This window comes from Lutra lutra, chromosome 7 (genome assembly GCF_902655055.1).
Source record: "Lutra lutra chromosome 7, mLutLut1.2, whole genome shotgun sequence".
In the NCBI taxonomy this organism is placed as follows: Eukaryota; Metazoa; Chordata; class Mammalia; order Carnivora; family Mustelidae; genus Lutra; species Lutra lutra.
This window is the reverse complement of record NC_062284.1, coordinates 21,241,948-21,258,990: the sequence shown is the minus strand read 5'-3', so window position 1 is coordinate 21,258,990 and position 17,043 is coordinate 21,241,948. Positions and strand designations below refer to the sequence as shown.

At 49.8% G+C, this 17,043-nt stretch overlaps 1 long non-coding RNA gene across 2 annotated transcripts; it reads right to left on the bottom strand.

Moving 5' to 3' along the window:
* Positions 1-5,536: 5,536 nt before the first annotated feature.
* On the bottom strand, positions 5,537-14,536 carry LOC125105017 (uncharacterized). Of its 2 annotated transcripts, XR_007128783.1 has the most exons (4): positions 14,390-14,536; positions 12,634-12,750; positions 7,744-7,867; positions 5,537-6,901 (listed from the first exon to the last, which is right to left on the bottom strand). It is a non-coding gene; the product is annotated as an uncharacterized LOC125105017 (long non-coding RNA). The 2 variants fall into 2 exon arrangements; XR_007128784.1 differs by lacking the exon at positions 14,390-14,536 and having other exon boundaries at positions 12,634-13,018.
* Positions 14,537-17,043: the final 2,507 nt, after the last annotated feature.

The window sequence follows — 17,043 nt, the reverse complement described above, 5'->3', positions numbered from 1 at the left end:
CAGGAGACAAAGGGTCTTTTCTGTGGCATCAGACCAGGCCAAGGGAAATACCTAAACTTTCTGGCAGCTGTGGTTGCACAACTATGCCAGATCACCCAAAGGAAAGGCCACTTTTCATGAGCCCCACATGTGTGGATAGGGCTTCTAATCAGTCTTTGACACACAGCCAAAGTTGACCTGGCATCTCAGGAAAGCCCTGTGTCATGAAATCTAGAGCCCCAATGGATTTTTTTAAAAGCAAGTTGGAATATACAGAGACTATACAGAGAGAAGTCCATGACAACATAACTATTAATAATATCATTGAAGAAATTAAGATATTGCAACCCATGAAAGTGGGACACATGTAAAGAAACATTCAGAGAACTAAGCTCTTGGAAATTTAAAATAAGATAGCAGAAAGGAAAAACCTTCAAGAGGGGAAATGGAGGATAAAGTTGAGGAAATCCCTAGGAAAGTAGGATAAGAGGTGCCTGGGTGGCCCAGTCGGTTGAGCATCTGACTCTTGATTTCCTCTCAGGTGATGATCTAAGGGTCCTGGGATTGGCCCCTGCATCAGGCTCTGTGCTCAGCATGGAGTCCGCTTGTCCCTCTCCCTCTGCTCCTCCCCCAATTGTGTTCTTTCTCTCTCTCTCTCCCTAAAATAAATAAAATCTTTTTTTTTTAAAGTAGAACAAAAAAGAACGCCAAAGATGGGAAATAGAGAAAAAAATTAGAGGACCATCCAGAAAGTCCATTGATCAAAAAACAGGGACCCTGAATGAATGATTAGAGAAAACACAAGGGGTGGGCAGAGTCATCAATGAATTAACCCAAGAAAAGTCTCCACTAGTGAAGAATGTGTGTTGAAAGGGCCCACAGGGAGCCCAGCACGCTGGGAAGAAAATAGCCCTACCCAAAAGCAGATTGCTGTTGAAGCTCGGAATAATGGGGACAAGTGTCCTGACAATAGAAGCAGGTCACATCAAGATTGTCAGGAGTCAAGAATGTCTGTGAGCTCCTCTACAGCAACAAGTAGAAGTTAGAAGGCAAGAAACAAAGCCTCAGGCAACCTAAAGTAAAATTATTTTCCCATCTTCACCCAAAGTACAAACCAAATATTTTTAGATGCACGAGGTCCCACAAAATTTACCTTGCGTATATTGTTTCTCATGGTAGGAAGCTACCAGAGATAACACTTCCAAGATGAAGAGCTCCAACAATGAAGAGGGAGGCACATGATCCAGGAAGCACCCCACATGGGAGGGTGGGGAAGGGTCCAGAGGGCAACCAGATGAAACTGGAGCAAGGCAGAAGCTCTGAGGACACCCCTTCCAAGGGTAAGATAGACTGTATCAGTCAAAAGAGGCTGGGCCGTTCCTCAGAACAAACAACCTGCAGATCTCAAAGGTTCATTTCTGGCCAAGCTACGAGTTCCCAGCGAGGCACCCGGGGACAGACAGGTTGATGGAACAGACTCTCTGGAACATGCTGGTCATCCTGGCAGAGGGACAGTGAGAGCACTGACCCAGAGGTGTCACTCGAGCCTTCTTTCCCACATGTAAAATCTACTTTTCCCCTCCCCAAGTGGGCCTGCCCCACTTCCATGAGCCTTTTAAATCTGGATCTAGAGGCCAAGGACAGGGAGATACGAGACTGAAGGATGACAGGGATTTGAGGCAAGGGAGACTGCAGTCTCCCATTCGAGTTCCAGGACCTCTGTAGCAGGCTCAGTGGTCTCTATACGTGACTGGCTCATACGGTTCTTTTTAGTCTAGAAACCTATGACCTAAAGATAAGTTATCTATGCCCCCTACCCCCACCCCACTCCTAGCCCCAATGCACAATCCCAGTGCACCGTGGGAGAAAGGGACAGAATAACACAACAAACACCCTGATTCAAAAAGCAGAGGAGCGGGAGGGTCCCGGTAAAGCACATCCATAGCAAACCTAAAATCCTGCCTGGCGGGTATTTTTCCCCACCCAGGAGCAAGGATATTCCCGGAATCATCCCAATCCTGCTGTCTGGGAAGGCCTGGCCAGTGCACTGGTCTTTAGAGTCTTGCTTCACCCCTGGGGGTTCTTTCTTCACCGCAGTCTTCCTTATCTGCACGGGTGGGGGTGGGCTTGGGAAATACTCCCTCCTCGGGAGCTGGGTGATTCCCAGCCCATTTCCATCTGTAGAAGGGTGGAGATTAAGGGTAATCATAAATTCCAGCCACAAATTCTATTAGTCCTTGTGCATAGTTTCTCTCAAAAATTTAGTTAACTTCTTTTCATTCTTAAATAATTATATTTTCAGAATATTTTCAACAGGACATTGATGTAAACACAGGGAAGACAATAAATATAGTTTATGCCTCTCACTTAAAAACAGGACAGATGTGAGAGGCATTTCGGATATGATTTCTTTTTTTTTTTTTAAGATTTTTATTTATTTATTTGACAGACAGAGATCACAAGCAGGCAGAGAGGCAGGCAGAGAGAGAGGGGGAAGCAGGCTCCCCACTGAGCAGAGAGCCCGATGTGGGGCTCGATCCCAGGACTCTGGGATCATGACCTGAGCCGAAGGCAGAGGCTTAACCCACTGAGGCACCCAGGCGCCGCATTTCAGATATGATTTCTTAAGATACATAGGCTCTAGCGGTGCGGGGATGGCTCAGCCTGTTAAGCTGATTCTGTCTTCAGGTCAGGTGATGATCCCAGAGTCCTGGGACGGAGTCCTGCATCAGGCGGCCTGCTCAGCAGGGAGTTTGCTTCTACCTCTTCCTCTTCCCCTCCCCCTGCTTGTGTGTGTGCACGCACGCTGTCTCTCACTCTCGCTCAAATGAATAAATAAAATCTTATTAAAAAATTGCATAGGCTCTAGAGCAAATAGTAGGTTTTTCCCATTTCAATCCATTTAAGAATGCAACGAAATTCAAATTGCATTGTTCAGGCCTATATGGCTCTGGTAAAAATATTATAACTGAGGAAGAATAGCAAAATATTCTCCAATGACAGTAAAAAAGTAACTATAGATGGTATATTTATACAGCATAAGCTATATATGTAAAGCGTTTTTTTCTTCATGCCTTTGAACTTGAGAACACAAAAAATACAGAGGGACAGTATCAACTTGCAAAGTCACAGGCCTGGAAATGTCATTTCTTCATGGTTTCACGGATGTGTGTGCATATTTTAATTTGTATTTCTTCCTTCTGTATCCTCCTTATCTGTGGAGTGTTTCTGGGCAGTCCCTTGTGGCAGTTTTCCTCTGCTATTTAGACACCCCTAGTCAACACTTGGATACATTTAGTGGCCTGGCAACTGGGGCAGCACAGCTGAGTATGTAGCATTATGACCCACATCAAAAGGCTGAACTCCATTGATTTTTTTTTTAAAGATAAAGTGTTCTCATTTTAAATATTACTAACCTATGAAATTAGAATGTACTTAACTTTTACCTAATCTGTTTGATTCCAGTTAGTTATGTTGTCAATAGACACTTTCCGGTGCTTTTTGATACATGCATTTCTCTCTCAACTTAATTGTGAGTTCTTTGAGCCTCTTAATCTTTGGTGGTAGAGTAATACCCCTAAGTCTTTTTTCTTTGATTCTTCCAAGTTATCCCAGGTGACAATTTATCAAATACTCTACCACTGGGTACATGATGGCCATCCTTCAGGCTCTCACCATCAGTTTTCTTTCTGCCTGCTCACCAGCCCTTAAGCCAATGCTACAAATCTTATCTTCTGCTGCAGTGACACCCCCACACTTGGTCACCACTCTCCATCAGTCAGGAGCAGCTAAGTTATGTGATAGTAACAAATGATTCCAAAAGCTCTGTGGCTTCAAATATCAAAAGTTTAATTCTCGATACATCGAGGGTTAGCTGGGGACGCTCTGGGGCATGGTCACCCTGATGCCAGCATCCAGATCAATGGGGCAGCCATGCTCTGGAACATTGGCAGTTACTTCTGTTCTTAACAGTCACAAGCACTGCCCTACCTTACCGAGAGCCAGGTGCAGACCCATGAGGTCCCCAGAAGACAAGGAGCTGAGCTACTCAGCCAAGTAGTAATACCTCCCCCAAAACCTGTGACAAAATGTGGCTTCTGAGGATATTGAGAAAACAGGCAAAAAGTTAGTGGTTGAATTAATGGTAAGTACATAGAAAACTCAGTGAACAAAAAAGAAGGCAATCAAGAGCTCCAAAGAAAACAAAAGGAGTCCATTGTAGCTGACCACTTGGCTCAGTTACAGAGGGTATTTCCATGAGAATAACAAACGTGGAGCATTGATCTAATGAACTGCTCTATGTCACTCTAATGGGACCTTTTGAGGAGTGCACATGGGCAGAGGAGGCAAGAGGGTAGGAGGCTAAGTCCACATCTGCGTTTGGGGAGATAACCAACAGCACCCCAAACTGAAAGCCCAAGAGGTAGCAATGTGATCCTGCTGTGGGGAACAGAGTTCTAAGATGCCCCCAACATTCCAGTCCCCGGACTACACATACCTCCCCCCACAGAGTCCAACACTAAAGCAGTTGTTTCTGCAAAGGCATTTTACAGATGTGATTAAGGCCCAAATCAGTTGACCTTAAGATGGGGAGATTATCTGGTAGGCCTGACCCAATCACCTGAGCCTGTTTATCTGGGTCTACGGGTCAGATAGGGAGGTCAGAGAGATTGGAAGCATGAGAGGGATTTGAGGTGGGGGAGATTTTGTGATGCTGGCTTTGAAGATGGAAGAGAGGCTATATGGCAAGGAACATGGGTGGCTGAGACTGGCCTCCCGATGACAGCCAACTGGAACTCAGTACCTCAGCCCCACAACTACAAAAAACAGACTTAAATCACAATCGTGGGAGCTTGGAAGAGGACCCTGGGCACCAGAGGAGAATGCGGCCTGGATGATGCCTTGAATGTGGCCTCGTCAGAACATGAGCAGAAAAGCCAGCTGGCCCATTCCTGGACTGCTGACCTACAGAGCTGCCAGACCATGAATGGATGTTTAAAGCTGCTAAAACTTGGGGTAATTTGTTATACAATAGAAAACTCAAGCATGCACTGTTTGAGTTCCAGAAATCATCAGGGAAAAGAGGCAAAAGGGATCGTCTCTGGGGTGGGGGAAGGAAGGAAGGGAAGTTGAGGGACTGCCATTTCATAGCAAACCTTGCACCTTTAAGGTATCTGCTTATATAACTTCGATGTAAGGAATAATCAAATTAGAAGATGTTTCAGACTCTCAGCACCCCATTGCTATAGACCGAATGCTTGTGTCCCGCCCCATCAAATTCATGGGTTGAAACCTAACCCCTCGTGTGAAGTGAATAGGTCATAAGGGTGGAAGGGTGCCAGGGCTGCTCAGTTGGTTGAGAGACTGCCTTCAGCCCTGGCTGTGATTCTGGAGTCCTGGAGTCCCGGGTTTGAGTCCCGAGTCAGGCTCCCTGCTCACCAGGGAGTCTGCTTCTCCCTCTAACCCTCTCAAGCTCTCTCTCTCTCACTCTCTCTCTCAAGTAAATAAATAAAATCTTTTGAAAAAAAAGTTCATACGGATGGAGCCCCCATGGATGGGATTAGGGCCCTCACAGAAGAGACCCCAGAGAGCCCCCTTTGCCCCTTCTGTGTTGTGAGGACCCAGCGTTATGTGAGGTTCATGTCTATGAACCAGGAAGTGGGTTCTCACAAGACACAGAATCTGTGGCACCTTCATCTAGGACTTCCAGCCTCCAGAACTGTGAGAAATAAATGTGCATTGTTTATAAGCCACCCAGGCTGAGGTGTTCAGTTATAGCCATCCAAATGGACTGAGGCAGCAACAAAATCTATCCCTAATTTCTATAGCAGGGACTGACAGCATTCCCCACACACCTGTGCAGTTCCACGGGACCAGGTGACCCAGTCCGGGTTAGGGGATAGGAGTGGAGGAGCCATGGGCTGCTTCCGCCCTGGGGCTTTTAAGTGGGTGGGTTTCTGTCCTGCATGTTCTCTTTCCCCTTCTGCCAACTGGATGATTATGACAACAAAGCCCTCTGGGGTGACGGAACCACCGGAACCTCTATCTACCAGAAGAGACAAGGACCAGATATGTGGTCAACAGCACTCTCCTGGATGGCCACTATATTTGAGTCACAACAGTTAGGGGCCTATGTGTTATTGGGGCTTAGCTTGCCTTAACTAATGCAAAAGTGGAAGTGAGAGGAATGGATGGAAGAAAAACAAGAAAACAAGGTATATGAAGAAGGCGCTCGGTGCCAGGCCAAGCAAGGGTTGTGTTTTGTTCTACAGTGTTAGTCTCTAGGGTTGGCTTCTTGGTGGTGGCCAGGATGTGGGGTGTCAGCTCTGGGTATCATCCTCCTACTTCTCCTTCCCAGGGCGGTCACTGCCTGTAAATTCTGCCACTACTCACAAGCCATGGCCCGGAGCTGGGCTGAGGGTGGCTGGGGTTTATCCAGGACCATCCTGTGATGTCCTGATGTTCACCCCACCACCAACAGAAGGCAAGCAGTGTCCTCTTCATCCAGCCCAGGGGGCACTCGTAGGTTCCCACCTGCTCTTGTATCCCGACTTAGTCACAGCATCATAAAGAATTACTCGGTCCAGGAAGACTTTGACCATGAGCCTTTGCAGCCTTAAATCTGACCATTTCAGAATTGGATGATTAGATGAAAAACTTCTGACCCAAACCTCAACACAGTCACTGACGGCTTGACGTGTGAAAAGAAAAACAAGCCATTCTCTGTTGTATGACATGGGGGTGGGGTAGGAAACTGCTTTCGTGTCCCATCTCCCAGTGGTCCTGGAGTACAAAATAATTCATCAGGTCCTAAATGAGGAAAGCCGGCTTCACATCTGCTGCACGCTTACATGCCAAAAGATTAAAACCAGAAATGCTTCTGAGACCAGCCACTGAAAGACCGAAGAGATATTTACAGTGTCTGCAACAAATGTAGGAGGAAAGCATGTTAAAATGATGGATGGTCCCTTCCAGGCTTTCTGGAGCAGATGGGGCCCACTCTTAAACAGGGCAACTGACATGGGATCCCGCCTTCCTTCCCGATAATCTGGGAGGATCTCTGGTTGCCATGATAATTGCCTGTTCTGCGTGTCCCCTCCCAGTCTCACCACTTGGTCACCTGCTATTTGTGATTTGTGCTCCTCTCCCTGGGTGGGTGTTCAGGGTCAAATGCTGACTTTCATCCTTTTGACATAATTCAGAGATTCCTGCCAAGCTCCGGTCAGTACGAATGAGCCCCAACCTTTGGGAACACTTAAGAACTCCGCTGACACTTGGATACACATGCAAATGCTACAAGGAAGGTGCCATTCCTCCCTATTTCACAGGTGAGAAAACTGAGCCTCAGTCAGCTTGACAGACTTCCCCCAGGCCACACATACCAAGAGGCAGAGCCCGAAGCCTCAGTTGTTTTACCTCATATTGGTGTCCCCACCCCCAGCCTAAGGGCAGCTAGCTAATTAATGTGGAGATTTATCAAATCAATTAAATCAGAGCAAGGCTGGTCCATTCTGGGCTCACATGGAAATCCTGTCTAATGAATATTCCCATTAATGGGATTGGGAGGATTTGCAATGGGCAATATCTTTAATTGTTGGCTGTTTGCATGCAGGACTTAGGTGAAGAAGGGAAGGGTGGTGAGGTTTGGATGGTAGTGGACAAATGAGGCAACATTCTTTTATGCTAGTACTCCAGATGACATTGCTCGGGCATCATAAAATCCCAGAAATGGGGGCCAGAGACCATCTCCTCAGTCATACCCACTTGATTCATGGTCAGGTGGGCACACGGGGTCTGCTGTCTCCCCAGCGGTTTGGAGGGGGGCAAGGAACATCCATCCGTCCTCCACACCTTCTCTTCAGTTGGTTTTCTGGGCTTTGGGTTTCCTCTGCAAGATAGTACACCAAGAGAGTTAGCAGTTACTATTGCCGGGTTTAGAGTTAAATTCGTTGATTTAAAATATCTTTAAAAATGTAGTCTGAGTTGGTTCTTTCTGTCCAAGCCTCTTTGAACTGGAGCTTCCTGTCTTGGTGTTTGGTATAAAACTTCTTTCACAGGTAAAACAGATAGCCGTACAACCAGGGCTATTGACATTTTGGGGAAAACAGAAATGCCCCCTCCACCCACCCCCCCATGCTCTCCCCACCCCACCGCAGGGAAAGGAAAGGAGAATTTGAAAATGAATCAGTTTTAATCTCATTGCAGGTTAACTTGAGAGCAGCCAAGAGGCTGCTGTCTCTGACCAGAAATCATTTCCTGGAAGTCCAGAAATAGTTTCCACTGGGAACTGCTGGCTAAGCCCCTTTGAGTGGTCTGGTCTGCCTTGGGTCTGGTGGGTGACTGTGAGGCAGGCTCCCCAAAGGCTCCTCTCAGAGTGGAGGAGGATGCCCCTTGGTCTGGGCCAGCCATGGGGTCAGTTACTGGATGGTCCAACACTCCACTTCCCTGCTGTGCCCAGTCCCTCAGCCATACAGCCCCTCAGGAAACAGGTGCATAGGGAATGGGGGAATTCCTCATCCACATTTTTTTTTTTTTAAAGATTTTATTTATTTATTTGACAGAGAGAGATCACAAGTAGACAGAGAGGCAGGCAGAGAGAGAGAGAGAGAGGGAAGCAGGCTACCCGCTGAGCAGAGAGCCCGACGCGGGACTCGATCCCAGGACCCTGAGATCATGACCTGAGCTGAAGGCAGCGGCTTAACCCACTGAGCCACCCAGGCGCCCCCTCATCCACATTCTGTTGTCACCTCGATGGCCCCCCTTGATGACCTTTATCTGCCTATATGTCACTTTGAGACAGGAACTCTGGGAATGGGAAGTCTGGACTCAAGCATTGCAGTCCCAATTCCCAGGCTGGCCAAGAGTGAGAGAAGCAGGTGAGCAGCCCATTTACACACCCATTCAGGAGGGGCACACACACTTCCACCCACCGCACCTCCACCACATGCTGATGACAAAGAGGTCGAGATGGTGCGGGAGCTGCCTCTGTGGTCTGGGAGGCCTGCAGTGCCAGCCAGGAGGGACCAGGGATGCCCTGAGCCTCCAGGACACTGTCAAGCTAAAGGGGAAATTCAGGTGAAAGCAGAAATTGTTGCAATACTACAAGGCAGTTTTAAACATTGTTGCAACATTGTTGCAGTTTTTAAGAAAATGACCTCAAAGTTTTTGACACCTTTCCCATTGGTTCTAGGCAGCTCTTAACTGCTTTAACCAATAGAGTACAGTAGAAGGGAAGATGTCTGATTTCTTGAGCCTCCCTTCCCCCAGCTCCCACATGGCTCTCTTGGAGGGTATTTTCATTTGCTCCTTCTTGGAGCCCTGAGCTTCCGTATTAGAAATCCAGCTGCCCTGACCTGGTGGCTGATCCCCACCAGAGTCCAGGCATGTCAGTGGAGAAGCAGCTTGGCAGTTGACTGTCATGTGGAGGACCTGAGGACCTCAGCCTTCCAGACCTCCCAGCCGAGATCCCAGACATTGGTGAAACAGAAAGAAACCATCCCTTCCAGGACCTGGCAGAATTCTTAGCCAACAAAAGCAATGATCGTCGCTTTAGGGCATTGTCCTGGGGGTTGTCCCACAGAAATAGCAACTGGAGCAGACATGGTTTCTTTAAACTGAGAAATGACTGGCCTAATGCTCAGAGGAAAATGATCTCTTTCAGTCCTGGAAAGGGGAAAACCAGTGATGGTAGCCTTAGGTGTGAGGTCTGGATTCTATGAGTGAGCTAAAGGATTTTCAAGGAGACTTACTCTGTGTTTGACTAGGGGACTTACTGGAGATTCCCCTGGTGCTCACAGCACTGAAGTAGGGGAACTCAGGGACTTCATGTGATGAGCTCTCTTCCTCCTCAGAGCCTCCTTTGACAAGATGGATGAATGCTCATCTCCATGCCACCAACCTTAGAGGCTCAAAATAACAATATTTACTATGACTCACAGTTCCTGTGGATTTGGAAAGGGCTATGCTGGGGGGTTCTGGCTTGGGTCTTCATAGAATTGCCATCATGACATTGGCTGGACCACAGTCATGCGAAGACCTGACTGGGCTGGAGAATGTGCTTTCACAGTGATTCCCCCACATGGCTGCAGGTTGGTAACAGTTGCTCGTGGGAAGCCTCCATTTCTTCCCACTCGGTTCCTCTCCATGGGGCTGCTGGAGTGTTCTCACAACACAGTGGCTGGCTTTCCTGACCCAGAGCAGGGGGTCTAGAGAGAAAGCCAAGCAACAGCTATGCTTTTTCTGAAGTCAACTTCTGCCACATCCGAATCATTGGCTCTTCTGAGACTTGCTAAGTCTGGCCCAGATTCAAAGTAGGGTAGGGTGTGGTGGAGATTAAGCTCTACTTTTGAAGTGAAAAATGACCAAAATTGGGGACATATTTGAAAACCACCATACCTATCCATTATTCAAGTGTCCATATATCCTCTTCATCTTGCAAATTTTATGCTAAGCAGTAAGATACCTGGCTAAAAGACTACATTTCTAAGCCTTTCCGAAGCAAATGGAGATTCATGAGATGGAAGCAGAAGTTTTTGGGTGAGACCTGCCAAAAGCTTTGTAAGAATGGGAAGAAACATCTGGTATTTGACCTATGCCACTTTCTCTAGCTGACTGCTTGGGATGCAAATGTGATGGTTTGTGCTCCAGGAGCCATTTTGTGAATATGAGGCAACCCCAATGCAGGAAGTCATATGCTACAAATCAAAGAGAAAACTGAATGGAGCCTGGATCCCAAGTGACATCATGGAACCTCCCATAATTTACTTGGATTGTCTAATGCTGGATTTCTTTTACAGGGAAGGAGACTAGCAGTTCTTGATATTTATGTGAGATTTACTAACAGATGAACACAGATCCTAACTGGTAAATTCATCATTGTTCTTTCTTCAAACCTGTCTTGCATAGGACTCATCATTGTATTTCTGGGCCCTCTTCCTACGTGATGTTCTTCTTGGTGTCTGTAAGTTAAGTTGCTGAAGGAACTGATTGATTTAGATAATCACAATAATCCATTTGGACACAGCCTCTCATATCAGACTAAGTCATGGGTCACCTACAGATGGGGAACTTTGGGGTCTGGGCCCACTCCTGATCCAGACACCTGTGGCCTCTGTGATTTCTGCCTAGAGAAGAGGGCTTGGGTGAGCGGGGAATGGCTCTGTTCCACTGTGGGAGAGGGAGTCTTCATGAGGGCAGAGCTGAGTCTGCCATCATATGAGAGATCCAGGTCTGCCACAGTAGGACCCTTGGGTCATTCAACAAGCCAGGTCACCGTCATCACATACAACCCCTCTGATCTCTGACAGCCCATTTCCTGGTGGTATCTCAGCTTTTTCCACCTGGTCAACCAGAACACATATCTCCTGCTCAGCCATCCCGGAGCACCAGAACCAACGTCAGGAGTCCTGGAGTCACATCTCTACTCCAGCATCACTTTGTGAGACTCATTTGAAGTACAAGTTACTTTTGCTCCCTAAGAACCACCCCAAACTTAGTGGCTGGAAATAACCATTGTAGTCCATTTTGTTCACAACTCTGCAATTTGGGCAAGACTCAGAGAGGTTGGCTCCTCTGTGCCAATGGGGTCAGCGGAGCTAGCTCAACTGCCTCAGGAAAAGCCACTTCCAAGATGGCTCCCTCACATGGCTGACAAGTTAGTCCGGGTGGCCCACTGGTCTGTGGCTCTGGGACCTTGATTCCTCTGCAAGCAGGCCTCCCTATAGACTCTGTGGGCTTGCTCCCAGTATGGTGGGCTGGCTTCCAAGAGCCAGGGCCCCAAGGGATGGAAAGGGAAGTGCATTTTTATGACCGGGCCTCCAGAAGTCACTCAGCAACACTTCCCACCAGAGTCTGTGCCCTGGGGCAGTCACAAAGGCCCAACCAGGTTCAAGAGGAGGAGACCTAGCCTCTACTTTTTGAGGGGGAAGTAGCAGAGCATGGGAAGTGGGTGATACTACTGCAGCATTCTTTAGGAAGTACAGCCCTTCGCAGACAGTAAGTGTGCCTGAGGCCCTTCACTGCTAAAGTTGGAAGGTGTCTGATTCCACCGCAGTTCATAGGACACAGGAGCGGCCTGAAATATCACAGCACAATCCCCCTTCCTTCCTTTCAGGAAACCAAAGTACTTTTTTGAAAAGGCGATGTTTTTGTTCTTTTTAAAGATAAGTTCTAATCTCACAAGTGCCCAGGTGAGATAGGTCTCCCCTCCATAAGCATGGGCAGTGTGGAACCGGGCTGGTCAAGGAAGGGATTTCTGTAGTTGAACAATGGGCTCCTTACATTGCACCCAAGGCCACTTCCCAAAGGAAGGCGCTAAAAGTGACCCTCACTCAGAGCCTTGCTGCACCCTGGAAATGTCCCCAAGGGCCTCGGATGCAGAGACAGAAAAAAATCCTAAAATCTCTGACTTTCCTAGCCTCCCCGGGAGCTGGGCATGCTTCATGACTGTGTTTGGACCAACAGGATCTTAGGGACCCGTGGAGACAAATACCGTGTCCAAGAAACCCCCATAAAGGGAGAGGTGAACCTTGCTGCCTTCTGCTCTGCTGACACCCACTGCCCATGACCCAGAGTCTTGCTGGATAGAGTTTTAGAAGCTGCTGCAAGAGTTGAGGAACCCCCTCTCCGCCCCCTCCAGCCTACGCTGCTGCTTACCTCTGGGCTGCCTGTGTAGGAGGAAGTGGAAGCTCTTCTCTTTCCGAAAGCAGGCTGTGCGGGGTTTTCTGGGACACCACAGACTCCAGTGTGATTCCTGGACCAAGCAAGACCTCTCTGCAAAGAGGCAGGAAACAGAGCCCTCAGGGCCTTGCCACATGCCCTCCCCCACTGGGAAGGCCTGGGGCAATGAGTCCTGGAGAAGGACTACAGTTGGATTAGTGCCCTCAAAAGAAGAGGAAGAAATTGGAGAGAGTTCTTTTTGACTCTCATTACCATGTGAGGACACAGCGAGAAGGTCGCCATCCTGTAAACCAGGAAGAGAATTCTCCCAGATGCCAACACCTAAGATCTCGGACTTCCAGCTTCCAGAACAGGAGACATAAATGTCTGTTGTTTGAACCACCCAGCCAAGAGTATGTGTTTTTACAGCATTCAGAGCAGCCTGAGATTCCCTGTGTTGCCGGAATCATGATCCCATTGCACAGGGGGAAACGGCTCTGAGGGGCCTACTGGGCTACCCTAAGGCCATAGCCGGGCCTAAGGGGAGAGCCCTGTTCAGATTCCAAGCCCAGTTTACAAGTGAGAAATGCTTTGGGCTGCAAGGGAACAAGGACCCAGCCAAACAGCCACAGAAATAGAGATCTCCCATAACAAGATTCCCAGGGCTGGGACAAACGGCTCAGGGGTGTGGACAAAGGCCCAGTTCCTTCCCTTGACCCTCCACCCTCCTTAAAGTGCTGGTGTTCTGCTGTAGGGACACTGGCCACAGTTCCAGGTCCACAGTTAGGGCTGGAAGCGGCAGGGAGGCTGTTGGGAGCATATGACTTGTACTCTCTGTGCTGCAACGTTCTCAGAAGACTTCTGCTTCACTTTGCTTGGCCACGCCAACAAAAGGGGAGACTGAGGAAGTGGATCTCTAACTTCCCTGTTGTTGTGGTGGGAGGCAGCATGGGACAGGGGCCAGGGATGCCCAGCGTCAGCAACCCAGCCACCCCTAGCATCTCATTACAGATCCTGTTTTCTGATTGGGACTGTTTATCAACTTGGGACAGTCTGGGGGAGCTCATTCAGATTTGCGGGGCCCTATAAGGTTTAGTGAGACACCTAACAAATGAGCGTGCCCTGATGTGTGGGTGTTTCTGTTCCTAGTGGCGAGGTGGTGAGGATGCAGTGTTCCCAATCCCCCAGCTCTGACCTGCCTCAGATCTGCAGGGTTCCCCTGATGACGGCTGCTGGCTCCTTTGCCGGAGAGCCTGCAGGGGTGTGGGGTTTCCCAGCTCACCTTGAGCTTGGTGCAGGCGACTGTAACCCCACAGAGCCTCCTCACAGGTGGGACGGGGGATCCCCTGGATCTAAAGGGAACACACCCTCTGGTCCTTCTTCCTCCGGCTGTGCTCTGTGACTCTAGCTTCTCCCACTCAGATGAAAGTTCTGGCACAGGATTACCCAAAAGCAGGCCATCGCTTTGAGGGAAGCCCATTCTACACAGCTTTTTCCTAGATCAAGGCACTGCCTCACACACCCCATGGGGACTCTGGGTGGTACCCGGCCCCTCCCGTGCTCTCACTGTCCCCTTGGTTTACCCTGTGGTTTCCCTGTGCCTCTCAGATCATGTCAATGGCTCCCTGGCCACTCCCGGTGGGCAGGTGCGTGCATTTCCCTCTGTGGCCAGCAAAGCCTGCCCCGTCAGGTTAGCTGGAGACACTTAGAGTTAACATCCTCTCCCAAAGCCAGAGAAGCTTCAGTGTCTCACGTGGAGTACAGCTGTCAAGTTCAATGTTGGGCGGCTGGTCGGTCTGGAGCTGTGGCTTCTGGGCTAAGTATCCGGGGTGCCAAAATGCAGAAGGAACTCATGGCTAGGATGTCCGGCCCCTTGCAGACAGAAGGCAGCCAAGCCAAGCTCTGCAGGAGTGTCAAGTGGCATCCAGGGTGAGCTGGTGTGCTGGCCCATGCAGCTAGATGCTGTGGCAGGGGTGCAGAGGGGGCACAGAAGGTAGCAAAGAAGGTCGAGAAACTCAGAAAGGGAAGTGGAAAAGGAGTGAGTGGTAGGCAGGAGACTCGGGGGATAGCCGAGAAGAACAGACCTTGAGGGGGTGGGTCCTTCAAAACCTCGGACTTTGCTGTGCGATGCTGGGCCACCTCGTAAACCTCTCTGAGCCTGCTTCCCCATCTGAACAGTGCGGAAAACACCTGCTGTGAGCAGAGGATCAAACAACCTAACATTTCAGTGTGGGTTACAGCGTCCACCATGCGGCTGGTGCACATGCCACGGCAATTACCTTCCCTCCTTCAAATCTGGGGTCGCTGTTAGTCACCAGGCCACCAGAAGACCTCAGGTAGGTAGGGTCAGCCCTTTCCCTTCACGGGGTTCTGAAGGAGGCCCTGGGTATCCAGCTCTGATGGCGGCCTGTGTCCCTGGCAGAAGCAGCATTTGCACCGAGGAGCCTCGAGGCCCCTGGCAGATGCTGGCAGCTGCTGCTTGCCCCACAATGTGGCTTTTGTCAGCCGGGGTGGCAGTGGTGCCCGGGAACGACCTGTGCGGGGGAACAATTCCTGGGGCTGGCGGAGCTCAGCCTAGAGCTCGCAACAAAGCAGCCTAGAGGGGCTGCCGCGAGGCTCTGGGCAATTGCTTTTATTATGCAAACGAAGGAGGAGGTTCCCAGCAAGCTCTCCCTGTGGCACAGCTAACCGTTTTGTGATGCAGATGAGGTAAGGTCTCTAGGCCCCCACGCGCCCGCGGTCTGAGGCAGCTTGTTCCTAGACCCAGAGCTGGCTCTGCTCCTCCCTGCTGTGCTCCCCAGCTTTGCTTCATGGGCACTGCCCAGGCCCACCGTACTGGGCCAGGGCTGAGCTCTCTTGGGGACTCTCAGTCCAGCCCGGAGGTGACAGGACCAGAGAAAAGGAGCAGAGGCAGAAGGCCATTACCTCAAATTGTGCAACCAGCCGGGAAGAATGAGACCAGGCAGCTGGGAGAGGCCCCTCACAGCAGGCGCTGCTCAGGCTGAGCTGGTCAGGCTGGGGACAGTGTGGGCAGGGTGGGCAGGCTCTTAGGTAAAGGGACTGTGTGTGCCAAGGCCCCAGGATGGGGCACCTGTTTCCAGGGGGAGGCTGGCTGGTGTGAGAAGGGCCCATTTCTGGACTCATGGGCTCATGGAACTTGAATGGGGGTCCCAGGGCTGGGCCTCCCTGCCCAGAAGACCCATACTACAGGGATTGGGCAAATTTCCAAATTTCCCTAAGCCTCCGTTTCCTTGTGTGTAAAAGGAAGAGAGGAATCACTTTTGCCATGGGATTGTGGAGAGATGAATGAGATAATCCAGACCCAGGGGCAAGTCAGATGCACGCATCATAAGTATGCAGTGGGTAATAACAATGGACAGCCATTTGGCAATATTTGCCAAACTTACAAATGCATACACTCATTTCCCAATAATGTGACTTCTAGGAATTCATTCTACAAACATTCTCCCATGTGCAAAATGACATATGTTCAAGGTTATTCTTCAAAGATCTGTTTGTAGCAGCCAGAGATTAGAAACCATAGAACTGTCCTTTTGCAGGTCTGGGTTTGATGGATTATGGTCTGTCCGTGCATATGACAGAGTTCTCTCCAGCTTAAACCAGAATGCGGGTGCTCCCATGTACAGACACAGGAGAGCTGACTGCACAGGACCTGGCAGGGGTAGACCAGCACCCCACCCAGCCCATGTGGAATGGAGTGGGGCTGAGCAGGGCAGGGCCCTTGGCTCCATGGGACCCAGGGAAGAGGGAAGGTGTGCCAGGAAGAGAAGTGTTCAGGGCCAGGGTGGTGGCTGGGACACACACACACACCTGGAGACAGACATTCACTCCTGCAGAAATGGACTGACTGTCTTGGAGCAAGGTGGTGCACACAGCTGGGCAGTGATGGAATAACACAACCAGTCACCATAGCAACAACCAGCAGTTGTAATTTGCAGAAGGCAGTGGGGGGTTGGGGGATCCAGGGGCCCCCTGCAGGGCTGCCTCGGGTAATCTCTCTGTAACCCTGGGTGTGTACTTGGCCCCTTAGGGTGACTCCCGGGCCTCAGTCTCCCCAGCTATAAAATGAGGATCTGACCCGTGACACACCTGCGCCTCTGTGGCTGGGAGGAGAGGCTGAGCGGAAGGCTGGAGTGGAGCATACTTCAGAGCAGGCCCAGGGCTCCAGTGACGCAAGGGCTGGTAGCCTCCCACGGCAGGCCCAAAGAGACAGCTTTGTCCCTTTTCTGTTCCCTATGGCCCTCATTAGAGTCGGCTGTGTGCAGCCTTGAATTTCTGCCACCAAAGGATCTTCCAGATAAATAAATAATGACTACAGAAGAGGAAGAGGGCAGATTGCATTTCCTTTGGGCAGAGGGCTGCCCAGGGGGACTTCTGCAAGAACAC